Genomic DNA, 15,850 nt, shown 5'->3' on the forward strand with positions numbered 1-15,850 from the left:
GAGATGCTGTCACGATTACCTGAATTAGAGAGTGTGAACCTAGAGGGTTACACTTAGGTCCGCGGATAACTAGGGAGCTGGAGAAGGGAGGCGCCGGGGTACAAAGATGGTCCCTTTGCCCCGAGTGCACTGTTGAAGGCTGCCCGACGCATTTCTGGCAGAGACATTCCTAGCTCACTGCTAGACATGGGTGAAGGGGGTGCAAACAGCGAGGCTCCAGTAGCATCTCGGCTCTTCGCATATTCTAAGCATTGAGGAACTAGTGAAGGGGAGCTGTCCAAATCGTCCTGAGTGGCCAGGGGGTGGGGTGGGCAGAGGAGGCGATGCCAGGGCTGCTGTTATTAATATTCTAGTCCTGGTCATCGCTTCTGCCTAGTGGCCTCTCTCTTCTCCTTTTCCCTCCCCTTCTCATTTCCCTCACATATGTTTCACACAGGTGGTGAGGATTACTCAATGCCTTACAGCTCCCCATCCCTTTACTGGGATGAATGTTGCAGTTTTTACAAAGCAGTTGTTTTCTTAAACATCCTCTTTGCTCCCTACCCTGAGATAAATATGAGATTATTAAAACATTTGTATTACACTATATGTCCCTTCCCCTCATACCTCTTTTCCCTGCTCCCTCCTGCACACATCACAAAATAACAACTGGTTAGCAGATTATAAAAATAATTTCAGGAGAGGAACATGGGTTTAATATCCTCTTTCAGACTGACAGCCTTTAAACTTCATTAACAAGCCACTGAGCCTCTCTACTGCTCTTGGAATGATGCTACCAATAAGAATGATTAGTCAGGTGAGAGTCCCCACGTGAAATCTTTGCTCACTAACCTGTGACACCAGCTGGTTACTTGAGGTGCTGCAGACAGTTCAGTGGTGGTGGAGGTGGGGAAGAAGAAGCAAAGCAGAGCACACAGAAGCTGAAAATGTATATATAAATGGTGGACAAGTAGTATATAGACAGCAAAGCCTTTTGTCAGAACGAATCTGGTACTTAAAATTCATATAAAGACAGAGATTTAAGTTTGAATCCGTTGTTTCTCTTGTTAGTGTGCGTTTTTGTTTATGGTCACTTCGAATAGTCAGGGAGTGGCCATTTGCAGAAGTCTTGTTTTAATTGAGTTTTTTAAAGTGCCTTTCTGAGCACTGACATGATTTTAAAATGTCAATGGTATGCATATTACGCTTGAGTTAAAATGAAAGAGATTGATTTCTCAAGGGAAAAGAAAGACTGAAATATACATGGCAGCATCCCATTGGAGGTTTTCCAAGCACTCCCAGAAAATACCTATATGTAGTCTATTCTTTGTCTAAAGCTTGACATGTGAAATCATGACCAGATGATGTGGACAATTGCTGTCAGTGCTTAAGCTATTTCTTCTAAGATTACTAAATTTTTATTAACAGTATTAGTCATTGTGACCTAATTCTGCAGTTGTCAGACAACTCTCATGTGGTCCTAGATATAATACCTCCATATAGACATGACTGATTGTTCAAGTTTCTGCGATATTTCTGGGAAAAAAAAAGATTCACAAATTTATCTAAAACTGTAGCTTTATGAAGTTCTACTTAATGGTTAAATAAGGGGCGTGTTCCAACTAGTCACTTAGTAGGTATTGATTTTGAGTGATTTAAGCTTTTGAATGTTGTCAGAAAGGTCCCGTGCTTTCTGTGGTAGAGATGTTTATGAAACCTCAAAGATGCCTTGTCCTGATGCCATCAAATGCCCATTTCCACTTACAGCGCCGTAGAAGACCATAGTCTCTCCTCTGGGTGAAATGGTTATGAACCACATAATTTGGTTGTTGTGATGGTCCTTTAGAGAGCCGGACGTCCCTGTTTCATCTTATCTGCTCTGGTACAGGGTGCCATGACCAGAGGCAGCCCTTCCTCTAGGAGCAGCTGCAGCAAGAATAACAGGAAGTGAATATTTTTATTAATGTTCTGAATCATTGGAGATATTTTTATCATCTCAGTAGTCTTGCCTTTAAAGCTTCATTGGTTAAATAAATGTTTATAACAGTTACTTCTGTTGTTTTTATGACACTCCATATTTACAAAATGTCTAAAAATAAACGTTAGCTATTGGTAGAAACAGTCATTCCCACTTAGCGTATAATCAATATCCATTTTACATCAAGGGATACAAAATCTTGAGTGGCTAGTTGTAACTTATTAGGTTTGGAAATCACTTCCTGAATGCTTGCCGTGTGCTGAGTACTGTCCTCTGGGTTGATAAGTTAACATTCAATGAATGCATTTTTCTGTTTGATCCTCGAAGCAACTTTTTGAGTTAGGTCTTGTTGTTATTCCTGTTTTAGAGATGAGAACACAGAGGATTAAACAAACTAAGCAACTTGATCAACCTTGACTTCATAAGTGGTAGAGATGAGACATAGCCCTAGTCTATGGCACTTAAGAAAAATAAGCTCATTTAAGTCTAAAGCTCCACCTTCTGGACTTCCCTGGTGGCAGAGTGGTTAAGAATCCAGCTGCCAATGCAGGGGACACGGGTTCTAGCCCTGGCCCGGGAAGATCCCACATGTCCCGGAGCAGCTAAGCCCATGCGCCACAACTACTGAGCCTGTGCTGTAGAGCCCATGAGCCACAACTGCTGAAGCCTGTGCACCTAGAGCCCATGCTCCTCAATAAGAGAAGCCACCACAATGAGAAGCCCGTGCACCACAACAAAGAGTAGCCCCCGCTTGCTACAACTAGAGAAAGCCCGCGAGCAGCAATGAAGACCCAATGCAGCCAAAGATAAAAAATATAAATAAATTAATTTAAAAAAAGCTCCACCTCTAACCTCTACACAGTTATAGTTCAACACACTCCGATTAGCATAATGCAGAAGAATTGCAAGTATTATGTATGTGTGTGTACAAATTTACCGTGATTATAAAGTAAAGAATTTGTTTAAAGCTTCAGCTATAAATGTAAATATCTCTTGAAATTTAAAAGTTAACTTAATATCTATTCTATTGATTAAAATAATATAAAAAGAACCAGATATACCCTGATAAGTACATAGGAACTTAAAAAAAAATTTCGTATCATTTGCCCTTGGTAATGATGAGACTTTCAAGGCTTCCTAAACAAGTACATTTTTATAGTTAGACCTGGTTTGGAATTTGCCCACGTTGCCACCAGGTGGCACCCTTTTGCTGAGTCCAATGGGGAAAAGTATTTCCTAAAATGTTTGACAGTCCTCGGCTCCAAAAAAACGAAATCAAACAAAAACAAAAACAAACAAGGAAAAAACCCATAACCTCACTTTCTGAAGTATGACTAAAAAGTGTATTTTTATAAACAACTCTTTGGCTGTAGAGGCAGCATTAGTTATGCATAAAAAAATAAACAACAACAACAACAAAACTCATTCTGGTAGAAATCCAGTCACTTGCAGTTCAGCACATAGCAGCCTCTTGATGAAATAATTCATGGTCAGAATTGCAATTAAATATGTAATGTATAAAATGCCTTTTGTAAAATACCTATGGTACATTTGACTTTTATGTAACATTAACCTAAAATGTTTTCATAAAGAAATTAGGATTCACTATTTTTATTTCAACTTTGGTCTAGCAAACCTGATTAAAATTTTCAAATGTATGCTTAATGAACTCATAAAAAAGTTATTCTTCCTTTTTTCCCTTACTAATACATAAACATGTTATAATTTAGTTTATAAAGTATTGTTTTTAACTCAGAACCTCAAAAATAGCTTTTAGAAACCATGTTGAAAAACTTTATTTAATAGAAGGTTTATTACTTCTAAACGTTCAACATAAAATATATACTATCTTATTGGTGGAAGAATTCTATATGATTTGGTTATGAAAGACATTTGATGCAGATGCTATGTAGAAGTCTTTATAACTTATGAGATATACGTTTCCTACCATCCCTCAATTTCTTATTATATATATTTTATGTTTATCTTACTGCATATATATAACATTGTATCTGCTGAGTTTAGAACATACCAAAAAACATTCCTTGCTTATAAGCTTCTAATCTCTCTGTTTACTTCAAAGACTGAGCAAATTGCACATTTAAGAAAGATTAAACTATATTAAAAACAAGTTAAAGAAAATTGTATTATTAAATATTAATGCTGCATTATCTTATGAAGTGCATTGCATTGGAAACAAAACACTGAAACCAAATTTCTCTGAGTAAAAATAAAGCTATTTCCCAGTTTTCATTCCTTGAATCATTTATAATTACATAATGTTTTAAGCTTCTAGTACTTACAGGCATATTTTAGATTTACTTACAGTTTACCAACATACACAAAACTAGAACGTTGCAACTAGGACTGTGAGCTTTTGTGCCGTCAACCAGGAGTATTTCTTTACTACTGTCTATAGGTTATGCACTGGAAAGCACAGATTCAAGTTCATATCTCAGCTTGGCCAGTCATTGCTGTGTTTTGGGGGGCAGGATAACTCATTTTCTGTATTTCATCTGTGACTGGAGGTGACTACAGATCCTTTACATGCTTGTGGTAAGGACTGAATGAAAGAATATGTTAAAGCTTTTGAATAATGTTTGTTTCATACCAATACCCTCATTAAATTTACAGTCTAGGAACAGGAGCCTAGGGGAAAACAAAGCTTAGAGGATCACTGAATCACCTACAGCTGGTATATTATTTTAACATTCTACTGAGTATTGCATTGTTTAGTACACATATGTGTATGATTACATATGAGTTTGCACATGCATAAAAATATTTTAATAATGTAATAAAAATTATTGGGTTAGGCATCTAGCCTGATTTGGCAGAAATGCAGACTTCAAAATATTCTGTAACATCCTTATTTCCCCTCAATCAAAACTCACTTTTTACTGTCGTACGCTATAAGGGACCAGGCTGACAGTAAACATTGGCTAATTCTCACTAACAGGGGAATTAGCTGCTGAATACGCATATTGTTTTCAATGTAATGCACTCATATCGGTAATTAGCATGGAGAAAGAGGAAGTTTGAAGAAAAAAGGGGTGTGACTTATAGAAGTATCTCAGGAGGTGAGATTTCAGTCATTTCAGTCATTCAGGAGAATGTGCAGAGTAGTGGAACCCCCTGCAGGGAGCCCAGTGTGGGTGCGCCTACCGTCACTGGGGTTGAGACTGAGTGACCCAATATTGGGCTTAGCATAATTCGAAAGATTTTTTATACACATTTTTCTACAGTTATTCCTATGCAATATTTAAATACACGCAACATTTTTGATGTTGCGACAATTAAAATTACCTCCATATATTTTCATACTTGCTGAGTGACTTCGTGTGTTCTAATCAAGTCCACGTCTTACTGAAATATTATAACGGGGGTATATGTACGAAGACATACGTCAACTAGCAAAGGGTGGAGCTCTTCCCATCTGAAGACCTGTAAAGGCTCCAAAAAAGGGCAAATTAATAATGGAGGGAATATAAACTTCTTCATAAACACGTCTTCATGTAGAGTTAGAAATGTTTCCACCCTCGTGTATGCTGCCTGGCTTTGAGAAGTCTTACAGCTCAGTGTTGATTATTCCCAGTACACTGTTGTGTTAAAGTTTATGCTTGACCTGATCCACAAGCTTTTTGGCAATAACTAATCTCCTTTTACTTTTCTCCACCTAGACAACACCTGTTTTCCAAGGCTTTTAAATTGTGCACCTATCACTCCCCTCCCCGACCTGATAGAGACATCCTTATCATTTGTTACATATTAACTAAAGGAGGGCTTGTCATTTCCAGGATAGTAGAGAAAGCTGGGAAGTAGGCTCAGTGGAAGAATGGGACACTTAAGAGAGAGCTCCTCTACTGTAGATTCATTTTAGTTAAGCCGTCCTAAATCTCCAAGGTTTCAAACATACCCATATGTGATGGTAAATATAACACCCACTGCCAGGCCAAATACAGAAAACTGACTTGTATCCAAAGCTGATTAAAATAAACATTTTATTTTAAACTATAATTGATGTTAACAGCACTCTTGATAATATCTTCTACAGAATAAAAAATGATTTTCATTTTCTTTTCAAGTTTGTCATCCCGTGGTTTATTTGAAAATTGTTAAAGCATTAATAATTTTTTTTTAAGATGTTGGGGGTAGCAGTTTATTAATTAATTTATTTATTTTTGCTGTGTTGGGTCTTCGTTTCTGTGCCAGGGCTTTCTCTAGTTGTGGCAAGCGGGGGCCACCCTTCATTGCGGTGCGTGGGCCTCTCACTATTGCGGCCTCTTGTTGCGGAGCACAGGCTCCAGACGCGCAGTCTCAGTAGTTGTGGCTCACGGGCCTAGTTGCTCCGTGGCATGTGGGATCCTCCCAGACCAGGGCTCGAACCCGTGTCCCCTGCATTAGCAGGCAGATTCTCAACCACTGCGCCACCAGGGAAGCCCAGCATTAATAATTTTTAAACCAACTTTCAGATAACATGCTTATTCCATTAACCAGAACAGTACATTTTATTGTACAATATATTTTGGAATTGCCAAATGATTTTCAGATTTAATTATATTCTGGGGAAGAAGGCAACATGATGTAAGGTTGAAAACAGAGTCCAACAGATTGCAAGTTGAATCCTTCTTCTTCCCTTTATCATGCAGTTTAGGGCAAATGCTTTAACCCCGCTAAAACCTTTTCCTCACCTTTAGAGGAAGTAGATGGGGAGAGACAGTCTGTATGAAGGGCTTGTACAATATCTGGCCCAAGGCAGCACTTAGTAAGTATTTTTATTCTTATCGCTACTATGCTTCTCAATCATCTAAGAAGATTATTTCATTATTTTGCAAGGGTAATTTTGCATTTACCTTGATGAAAATGCTGAATATATATGTATGTGTGTGTGGTGTGTGTACATTACCATATGTACACACACCACGTACACATACATACTTATGATCTAAATATACTGGGTATTTTACAGTCAGTTTATTGTAAGGCTTTAGGTAAAAATTTTTAACAACCTGACTGATTTCTACTGTTTTTAGCTGCTCACCTGTTTAGGATCTTCTTTGAAGTGCTCATGGTTTAATACTCTCTTTACAAAAGTTTGGTTTCCAGAAACGATTGAATTTCCTTAGAAATTATTTGCATATGGGAGCCGATGATATGTTGAGTTGAAATTTAAGAAAAGTGCATAATCAAAACTGCCTTCAGATCTGGAAGTGCCAAGTCAAGCTGCCTATGTATTCTCTAGCCAAGGTGTATATTATCTGACTTGAATATTATTGTAATTTATCATACTTACCAATTTTTAACAGGTCAATGCAAAAACGTATGTATCAGGTTACAAGAGAGCAAATGAAGAAAAGTGAGGAAACAAGCCACGTTGATTATCTTTATTCCCAGCCCCCTTTTGAGATCTAAATGAAGATTCAATTTCTTCTTCCATTTGAAAGTCTCTGCTCTGAAAACATAAATATGACAAATCTGAATTATATCACTGAGAACCTGAATGGCAGGCTCTCCTGTGATTTATTTTCAAATAATGGACCAGAGAGACCACTCGAAGTTTCATTAATAATGCTTGTACGGGGTAGAAGCAGGCCTTTCCTGTTATTGGTACATGGGTCTACTTTTTGCAAGAGGAATGGAGTAAGTGAAAATTCTGATACTCACGCTTCCATTAATCACATCTCACCTCCAGGAAAGGTTTTAATATGCGTTAATTAATGCAAGACATGGACTTTTTTTTTTTCATTTCACATATTTTGAAACAAGTGCTAGAAAGTCTTTTTTTAAAAATAAAGCAACCCTTTCAATCAATGTTTCATAAACTTGCATAATGATTCTTCTCACCTAGACACAGAATCCAGGATTAGGAATCAAGACACCTTTTGAATAGAGGTCAAAAATCTATAGAAAAATCTTAAATCCATGTAGAATTTCTAAACTGTAGAAATAGGTCATTTGTTTTGCTAGGTTAGCATATAATTTACATTTCCTGGGATCTATGAATTTATGAATAGATTTTCCTATCGACTCTATTAGCTTTTAGTGATTTTAAGGAAAAAGACCATGCATTTCACTGGTTTGTTTCTTTTTAGAATACTACCAAACATGTTTTAAGATATAAAGAAAATATAGTTTGAAGGTATATTCATCATCTTCATAAAGTTATTCCTTTTCTCTGATCCTGTAAATTAAGCGTATTCCGTTTCTTGACAATCATGTTGGCAGTGATAGGTAGGTGTGAATTGAACCTGGAGTTGGAATGGAAGAGACTCACCCTTATTCACATCTGTGGAGGTTGTTTATAATTATTCTAAATGAGGTTTACCGAACATTAGTGCCACAGTGGCATTACGGGTGTTTTGCATCTGCCACTCCTTACAAATGTCTGTTCGCTCGCAGAATCAGTCCTTCTTACGTTACAGGATTGTCATTGTTGATTCCTTTGTCTCCCTTTGCATCTGTGTCATCTCCAAATCCAAATCCAGTTTTTTCTACCTTTCTGTATTTCTGAGATCCAGTTTCTGTCCAAGACTGATTCCCTGATGTCTAAACTACTGTGATGTCCATAGTGGCCTTGCTCATCCGAATTCTCCCTTCAAGTAGCCATAAAGTCATAAATGATGATAACATTTTGAGAAACTGTTCTGATTGCTGAATCTAATGCCTTTGTTTTCAAATCAGGAGACAGTCAGTGCAGAGGTGAGTGGCCTGTCTCAGATCACACAGTTTGTTAGAATCAGAAGCAATAATTGATTTGGGGTCTTTTCAGCGATGGCCGTTTTTCATGTGTCCTGCTGCCAGGGTCAGCTATTGATACAGAGCCTTTGAGAGTTTCTTGGTAGCACATTCACCTTCCTTAGCATTTGATGTCAGAGTAAAATTTGTTTTTTAAATTAATGTTCTTAAAAGCTTTGAATCTGTAGGCAAAACTCACTTGACATTTCTTGGTTTCTCCAGTGTGATGTGTTGGTTCTAGGCCAGTGGTCCTTAGACTTTTTGGCACTTGGCAGCAAAACTTCACAGAACCGCATATGCATCTTCTCCAACTTGCCATGGCAAGAAGTCACCCCAATGTCCTAAAGCCATCCTGAGAGTAAGCTGTGAGATGCACTCTTCCAAGGAAATGACAGCATCTCTCACTGTACATGAAGACACAGGCATTCTTAAACCTCTTCTCTTCCCCTCAGCATGAAAGAGGACCCATTGATCCTCTTTCAGCAGCTGAAATTGCAATTCAATGATGAATAGACGAGTGATTGGATGAATCCCTTTTTATTTTTTTTATTTTTTAAACTTTTTAAACATCTTTATTGGAGTATAATTGCTTTACAATGGTGTGTTAGTTTCTGCTTTAAAACAAAGTGAATCAGTTATACATATACATATGTTCCCATATCTCTTCCCTCTTGCGTCTCCCTTCTTCTCACCCTCCCTATCCCTCCCCTCTAGGTGGTCACAAAGCACCAAGCTGATCTCCCTGTGCTATGCGCCTGCCTCCCACTAGCTATCTATTTTATGTTTGGTATGCACTTGGCACCCTAGAAAGCACCAAGGTGAATTTTAGAGCTTTCTTGATAAGTTAATAGAAACAACAGGCTTCTGATTCGCTGGAATTCTTGGAAAACAGGGCTGCTTCTAGAAGCTGTGATAATTTTGTCAGAGTCCCAAGTTCTAATACCAGACCAGAGAAACTTTTACCTGCTAAAATAAATAAGCAAGAAGTAGTTTTGAGTCACACAGAATTCTTTTTAGTGGAAAGGACTATGGCTTTCTATTAATCTAACCTCAGTTTAAACTCTATTTACTAGTTTGAGCAAGTTACCCAGTCTCTCTCTGAATTTAACACTTCATCTGGAAATGGGATGATTCTTACCATGCAGAATTGTTCTGAAGACTAGCAATGAGATAGGTTTATTAAGCAGGGGATGCTGAAAGTGGCTGTGCTTTTTGTTGTTGTTGTCCTTGATGTGTATTGGGTTGCTCTACCAGACAGAGGTAGAGGGATGGGCAATCAAGCTTCACTAGATTGGAGGTTCCAGCTTTAAAGCTTTTTTCTCTGTTACTTTGATTAGACTTCAGAGCAACTTTAATACTGAGCTCTTGTTTTATTTTGGCATGGAGATTATATGGATTCATCCCGGCTCCAGAGCAAACATGGCTTAGGAGTTGGTCAGTAAAATATATGGCATCCACTTATTTTTATATTCCTTATAAGTGCAGAAAAATGAACAAAGTTTGCATTCTGAAGGTGGAGAACTGAATGTGGATTTGCCTTTCCTGATTTCTTCCCTCCATTCAATGGTTAAAATCCTTCTCATGCTTCTGACACAGTCTACATTTGGAGTACTGTTTCATTCTTATTCAGAGCTACAGTCCTTGAGCTGTAATGGCAAATCCAAAAAAAAACTAATATAGAATCACAGACGGTGCAAATATTTGAAAATAGGTAAATACAATCTAGGATTAGCTGCTTGGGCTCAGAAATGTCAGCTTTGTATTGCTTATTCGTCACACAAGGCGATTTTAGTTAAGGCGAAAACCAGGACAAAAGCATCATGATACAAAATTGCTGGTTTGGAGCTATGCAGCATAACAAGCCCATAATTGTTATATAAACTCTAGAATAAGTCGATCTGTAACAGGAAAAGGTGTTTCAGGGAGGTCACAAAGCACCAAGAGGCTATATAGGTGGTAAAAAAATTAAGTAAATATGATAACATGGAACTGCTATCATTACTGTCTGCTGAATTATATTTAAAGCCAAATTGTTTTTTTTTTTGCGGTACGCGGGCCTCTCACTGTTGTGGCCTCTCCCGTTGCGGAGCACAGGCTCCAGATGCACAGGCTCAGTGGCCATGGCTCACGGGGCCAGCCGCTCTGCGGCATGTGGGATCTTCCCGGACCGGGGCACGAACCCGTGTCCCCTGCATTGGCAGGCGGATTCTCAACCACTGCGCCACCAGGGAAGCCCTAAAGCCAATTTTTGAGGGGAAAATATCTATTCTTATGAATATGCTGCAGTTTCATATTAAATGACCTGAGCATGGGAACCAATAGATTGCGAGCATAAAATCCATATGTGGTAATTATTAGTAGTAACAAGCGCTATGTGTCCCTGTTTCTGACTCTGAGCGTTTTAAACAATATAATGTAATTTTCCTTTAGTTTTGCCCCTCTAAGAGATGTGATTCTTTGAAAAGGTTAACTAACTATGGTGATTAAGTCACCTGGTCTACTGATAAGACAACTGAGAATGATAAAGGCTAACTTGTTCAAGGTCATACCCACTGATGAATTTAGAAACTGGAGTAGATTAGAAACCAGAGTTCCTCACTTCTGGGTTGGGAGTTGGTAGGAGACTCACTCAATCATGGGATCATGGAAGTCATTTCTGGTTGTCTGTGTTCTTGTCAGAGAAGTAAAGGTGGATGAGAATTAACATGGGAAGGTTCCAGCTTGTTTAAAAGTTCTTCTTTTAATTTAAAATTTTTTTCTAGGCAGTAGGTTTAATAAGATTAGATCTATTATATATCAATCCTATCAGGAAGCATCAAAGAGCAGGTGGTCATGTGTGTAATGGTTATGTGAAGGCTCGATTTTCTGCGGTTTCTCATTTCTCGGATGAAGTGGCAGAGAATGAGAAGAGATGCTGTATATTATATGCGACCTGTAAAGCAGCACTGATCCCTATCAAGTAAGAAATCGTGGATCTCATACAAATATACAGGGAACATTATGTCAAGGACTTAACTTATTAATAAAGGAACCATCAAGATGGTAAAGCTAGTTTATAAAGCGTTTGAGGAAGAGAGATTTATATAGTCAGGAAAACAATGGCATACAAAGTTTGCAGAATCAGATCCAAAACTGGTTAATATCCAATAGGGAATTTAAATGATAACCATTGTGGTTATCTTTTATAGCAGACAGAAATTTTTTGTAACCTATCTATCTTCTACAATTAACATCTAACTTTACAGACTTTGGATCTATGTCAAAAGTAAATGGTAAGTCTAAGAAAGAGACATTCTCCTTAAATTGTATAATCCTTGTGTGGGCTGATTAGAAATTCCTCAGTCTTGACATTAGAAGGATCGACACACAATCATAATTATGTTTTATTTCCAAGTTCTCAAAAATTTTCTTAACATCCTGACCTTACAAAAATGGTGCAGACTGGGTCTACGCTTGATGTTGCAACCAACTTTACACTTGATGTTGCAACCAAGCAACTTTATCATAACTTTCTACAAGCCCTGTGGAGCTTTGAATGTCAGACCCCATTCACCAGCAGAGAAGTTGCCCGTCAGCCAACATTGCTTGTCAGATTTGTCCCAACAAATTGGTCCAGGTGTTTTTGAAGGATGGAAGAGAACAGTTTGATAATTTCAGATAGCTCTCTGTGGAGAAGATGAAGTAGAATAATTGCACACAGGGAGGTGAAAAGCCATTCTCTATGATTTAGCAAAATAAAGTCTGATCAAGTTGCATTGTGGTTCCTGGGAATGGTGGCTTTCAGAGCTGCCCTTTGTTTTTGTTTTTTTGTTTGTTTGTTTTTCTGTTTTTATGACGAGTATGGTTATACTGCACTGTATATTTGAAAGTTGAAAGTTGCTGAAAATCTTAAAAGTTCTCATTACAAGAAAGTAATTTGTAGCTATATAAGGTGATGGATGTTAACTAAACTTGCTGTGGTAATCATTTTGCAATACATATATCAAATCATTATGTTGGACATACACCTTAAACTCGTGCAATGTTACGTTGATTATGTCTCACTAAAACTAGAAAAAATTAATTTAAAAATGATACATTCTGGGTTTAATTTCAAGTTTGAGAATTCCTAGCCATGAGAAGTCTATTCAGATATTTTATTCTGAGCCTTTGTTTGCTTATCTGCAAAACCTGAGGCTCTAATTAAAAACAAATAAGCAAGCAAAGAAACAAAACTGAGCTGCCCTTTGGAGGCGAGAGATACTGTAATCCCCAACACAGTCCTAAGTGTTCCTTCTCTTGTCACTCACTTTCCTGACTGCCTGTCAAGGGAAAGCTCTTATCATCTGTCTGAATATATCTGAATTCCACCATGACTCCCTTTGGTCTTTTAATTTTAAGGCTGAGCAGGGGGTGGTCATGATTTAGGTCTAACTGTATTTATTTGACATGCCATGGTGACTTGGGAGGCTGTGTCTTGAGAACTGATATTCAGGGCAAGAGGAAATGAGGGCTTTATGAATGTGAGGGGGTGGTGACAGGAGGACATAAACGTAGAAATAGGGCTGGGAATCTCTGGAGAGAATGATCACCTGCACGTAGGGCAAGCCACTTCCCTTAACTGACCCTCAGTTTTCTAATCCGAGTGAAAAAAAATAAAAGGTAAGTACAGATGAGTATTTTTGTACTATGTATAAAGGCGTTTGGTGAAAAGTTAGGGGTTTAAACAATCTTATTGGATTACTAAGATTTATTTCCTAAAATATCTTTTACTACCTATAGAAACGTATCCTACCGAGTATTAGGAAAGATGCTCTAGATCAGTATTGTCTAATAGTACATTCTGGAATGGTAGAAAAACTTGTATATATGTGTTTTCCAATATCGTAGACACCAGCCACATGTGGTTATTGAACACGAATTGTGTCTAGTGTCACTGAGGAGCTGATTTTCAATTTCATTTAATTTTAATTAAACTGATATAGCCATATGTGACTAGGAGCTACTGTATTAGACAGTTATTTCTAGACCTTTGTTTTTTAAACATTAACATGCATATGAATCATTTGGAGATATTGTTATAAAGTAAAGTCTAACCTGGTGAACCTGGAATGGGGTCCAGATTTTGCATTTATAAGATGATTCTAGTCTTTGGACCACACTCTATGTAAAACTATTTCTCAGCATCAGTGATTCTTGAATTCTAATTTATGACTTTGCCCAGGCTGACATCTGTCATAGAAGATAAGTCTGATGGGCCTGTAGCAAAGTTACAAAGTAACTTTAGTATTATAAAAGGAAAATAATTTTAGTGTTAAAATTATCACATTTTTATTATCACTGACAGTGGCTAAAGTTTTGAGTACTATTCATATATACCATGCAGTGGTAAAGTGCCTATATCTCATTTAATCCTCACTATAATTCTGTGTAATATATATTACTTTTATTGCAGCTTTGCAAATGAGAAGCTGCGGTTTGGAGGGTTAAGAGAGTTCCAAGGTAGCACAGATAGTAATTAGAGAAGCTATCTTTGGTCACATACAATCATATATATTATAATAAGTATCAGTTGCTTTCCCTTATCAAAATGAGGCCGTGATTTGCTGTGTGTGGGTGATCAGTAAATCATATGTGATTCTTTTCCACAGATAATAGTAGTAACAGTAGTAGTAGTAGTAGTTTTACTCGTAGTTTCAGTAATAATCCCCTTTAGAACTCTGCAAGTTAGTACTGTCATTCTTATTTTAAAAATGAGGAAATGGTGAGACAGAGAGGTAAAGTAGTTTGATTAGGGCCACACACCATAATTCTAGGTAATAGATTACTTTTATTCCAGTTTTGCAAATGAGAAGCTGCAGTTTGGAGGGTTAAGAATTTCCAAGGACCGCAGCAGCAGAACCAGAGTCTGAACCTCTGGAGCCCATGCTCTTGCGTGCTCTACTAGACGGTTTCTCAGGTGTTTAGTGAGTACCTATTGTGTGTCAGGCAGTGTGCTAAGAGCATGGTTCCTGTCTTTTATATGTTCCATGACTTTGAGAATATTCACCATGAATAATTTCATGTTTACTCAGAATGTTTTAAAACAGAAAAATGACTCTTCCATATCCAAAGCATATACTTCAGTTTGTGTGGTATGGGAAGCCAACGTTAAAATTAGGCGTAGCTAATTTTAGTGTCTTTTACATGATAAGTATCTTACGTCTACTATTTTATTAGTGAAAAAAATGATGAGAACTGTAGGATATGGTGTGTGTGTGTAAACTTCACAATTTAGAAAAACTTAAGATTGTCTTTCCTGTCTCTCACAGTAACCTTGAGCAACACATGGGCTTCATTATTTTAATGAATGAAAAGGTGAATGCTTTCACCCTAGTTATTCAGCAACCTAAGGGTCAGATCTAAGCCTTATTTTGCAGAGTTCTCTTGTCACTTTGTTTAGCTCAGTGACCAATGTTAACTGAGTCTATTTTTGTATTTCCTGATTTTAAACAAATCACACAGTCGTCTTCATTGATTTCTGAATAACATATTCACTTAGTTCAAACATCAAAATCAGTACATATACAGTGAGATGTCTCCCTCCTACAGTTGTTCCCCAGCTGCTCAATTTTGCATTCTATCATTTCCTTAATAGGCCATCACTATTAATGTTTTCATTTTTTTCTTTTCTTTGTTCCAGGGACATCTGTGGTATATAAAAGCTATTCCAAATCTTTCGCCACCTCTTTTTACATAAATGCTAGCATACATGTTTGTTTTAAAATGCATGATATTTTTGTTATCTATGGGTATTATCAAAATAGATTCTTTAACAGTTGGCTTCTTTAACATATTTTCCTCTTTTATTCATGATGAATTAGAGCTCTTTGTGTCCCGTAAACTGATAAGCAGTCTTGGTGCTTGTGTGTGCCTGTGCATTTGTGTGCATATAGACGGCAAGAACCATGATCTTGGAACTGCCTGAAATACAATACGTACTCACTAAACACCTGAGAAATTATCTAGTGGAGCACATAAGAGCATGAACTCTAAAAGCAAATAGCCAATATGCTTTCCCAATCAGCCCCATGAAGTAAATTATTTCATATCCTTTATATCACTTAATATTGTTTAAATATTTAATAAATCATTTAACCTCAGTTTAATAAAGGTGAGCAGTTGATCGTTATTATGATA

General features: G+C 37.4%; 1 protein-coding gene across 4 annotated transcripts in view; it reads left to right on the forward strand.

Annotated features, from left to right (window-relative positions):
* The window catches only part of DPP10 (dipeptidyl peptidase like 10), a 1,292,066-nt gene that overhangs the window by 637,600 nt on the left and 638,616 nt on the right, over positions 1-15,850 (forward strand). The gene's annotated exons all lie outside the window — the stretch shown is intronic.

The sequence above is a fragment of the Globicephala melas genome, chromosome 7 (assembly GCF_963455315.2).
Source record: "Globicephala melas chromosome 7, mGloMel1.2, whole genome shotgun sequence".
NCBI lineage: Eukaryota > Metazoa > Chordata > Mammalia > Artiodactyla > Delphinidae > Globicephala > Globicephala melas.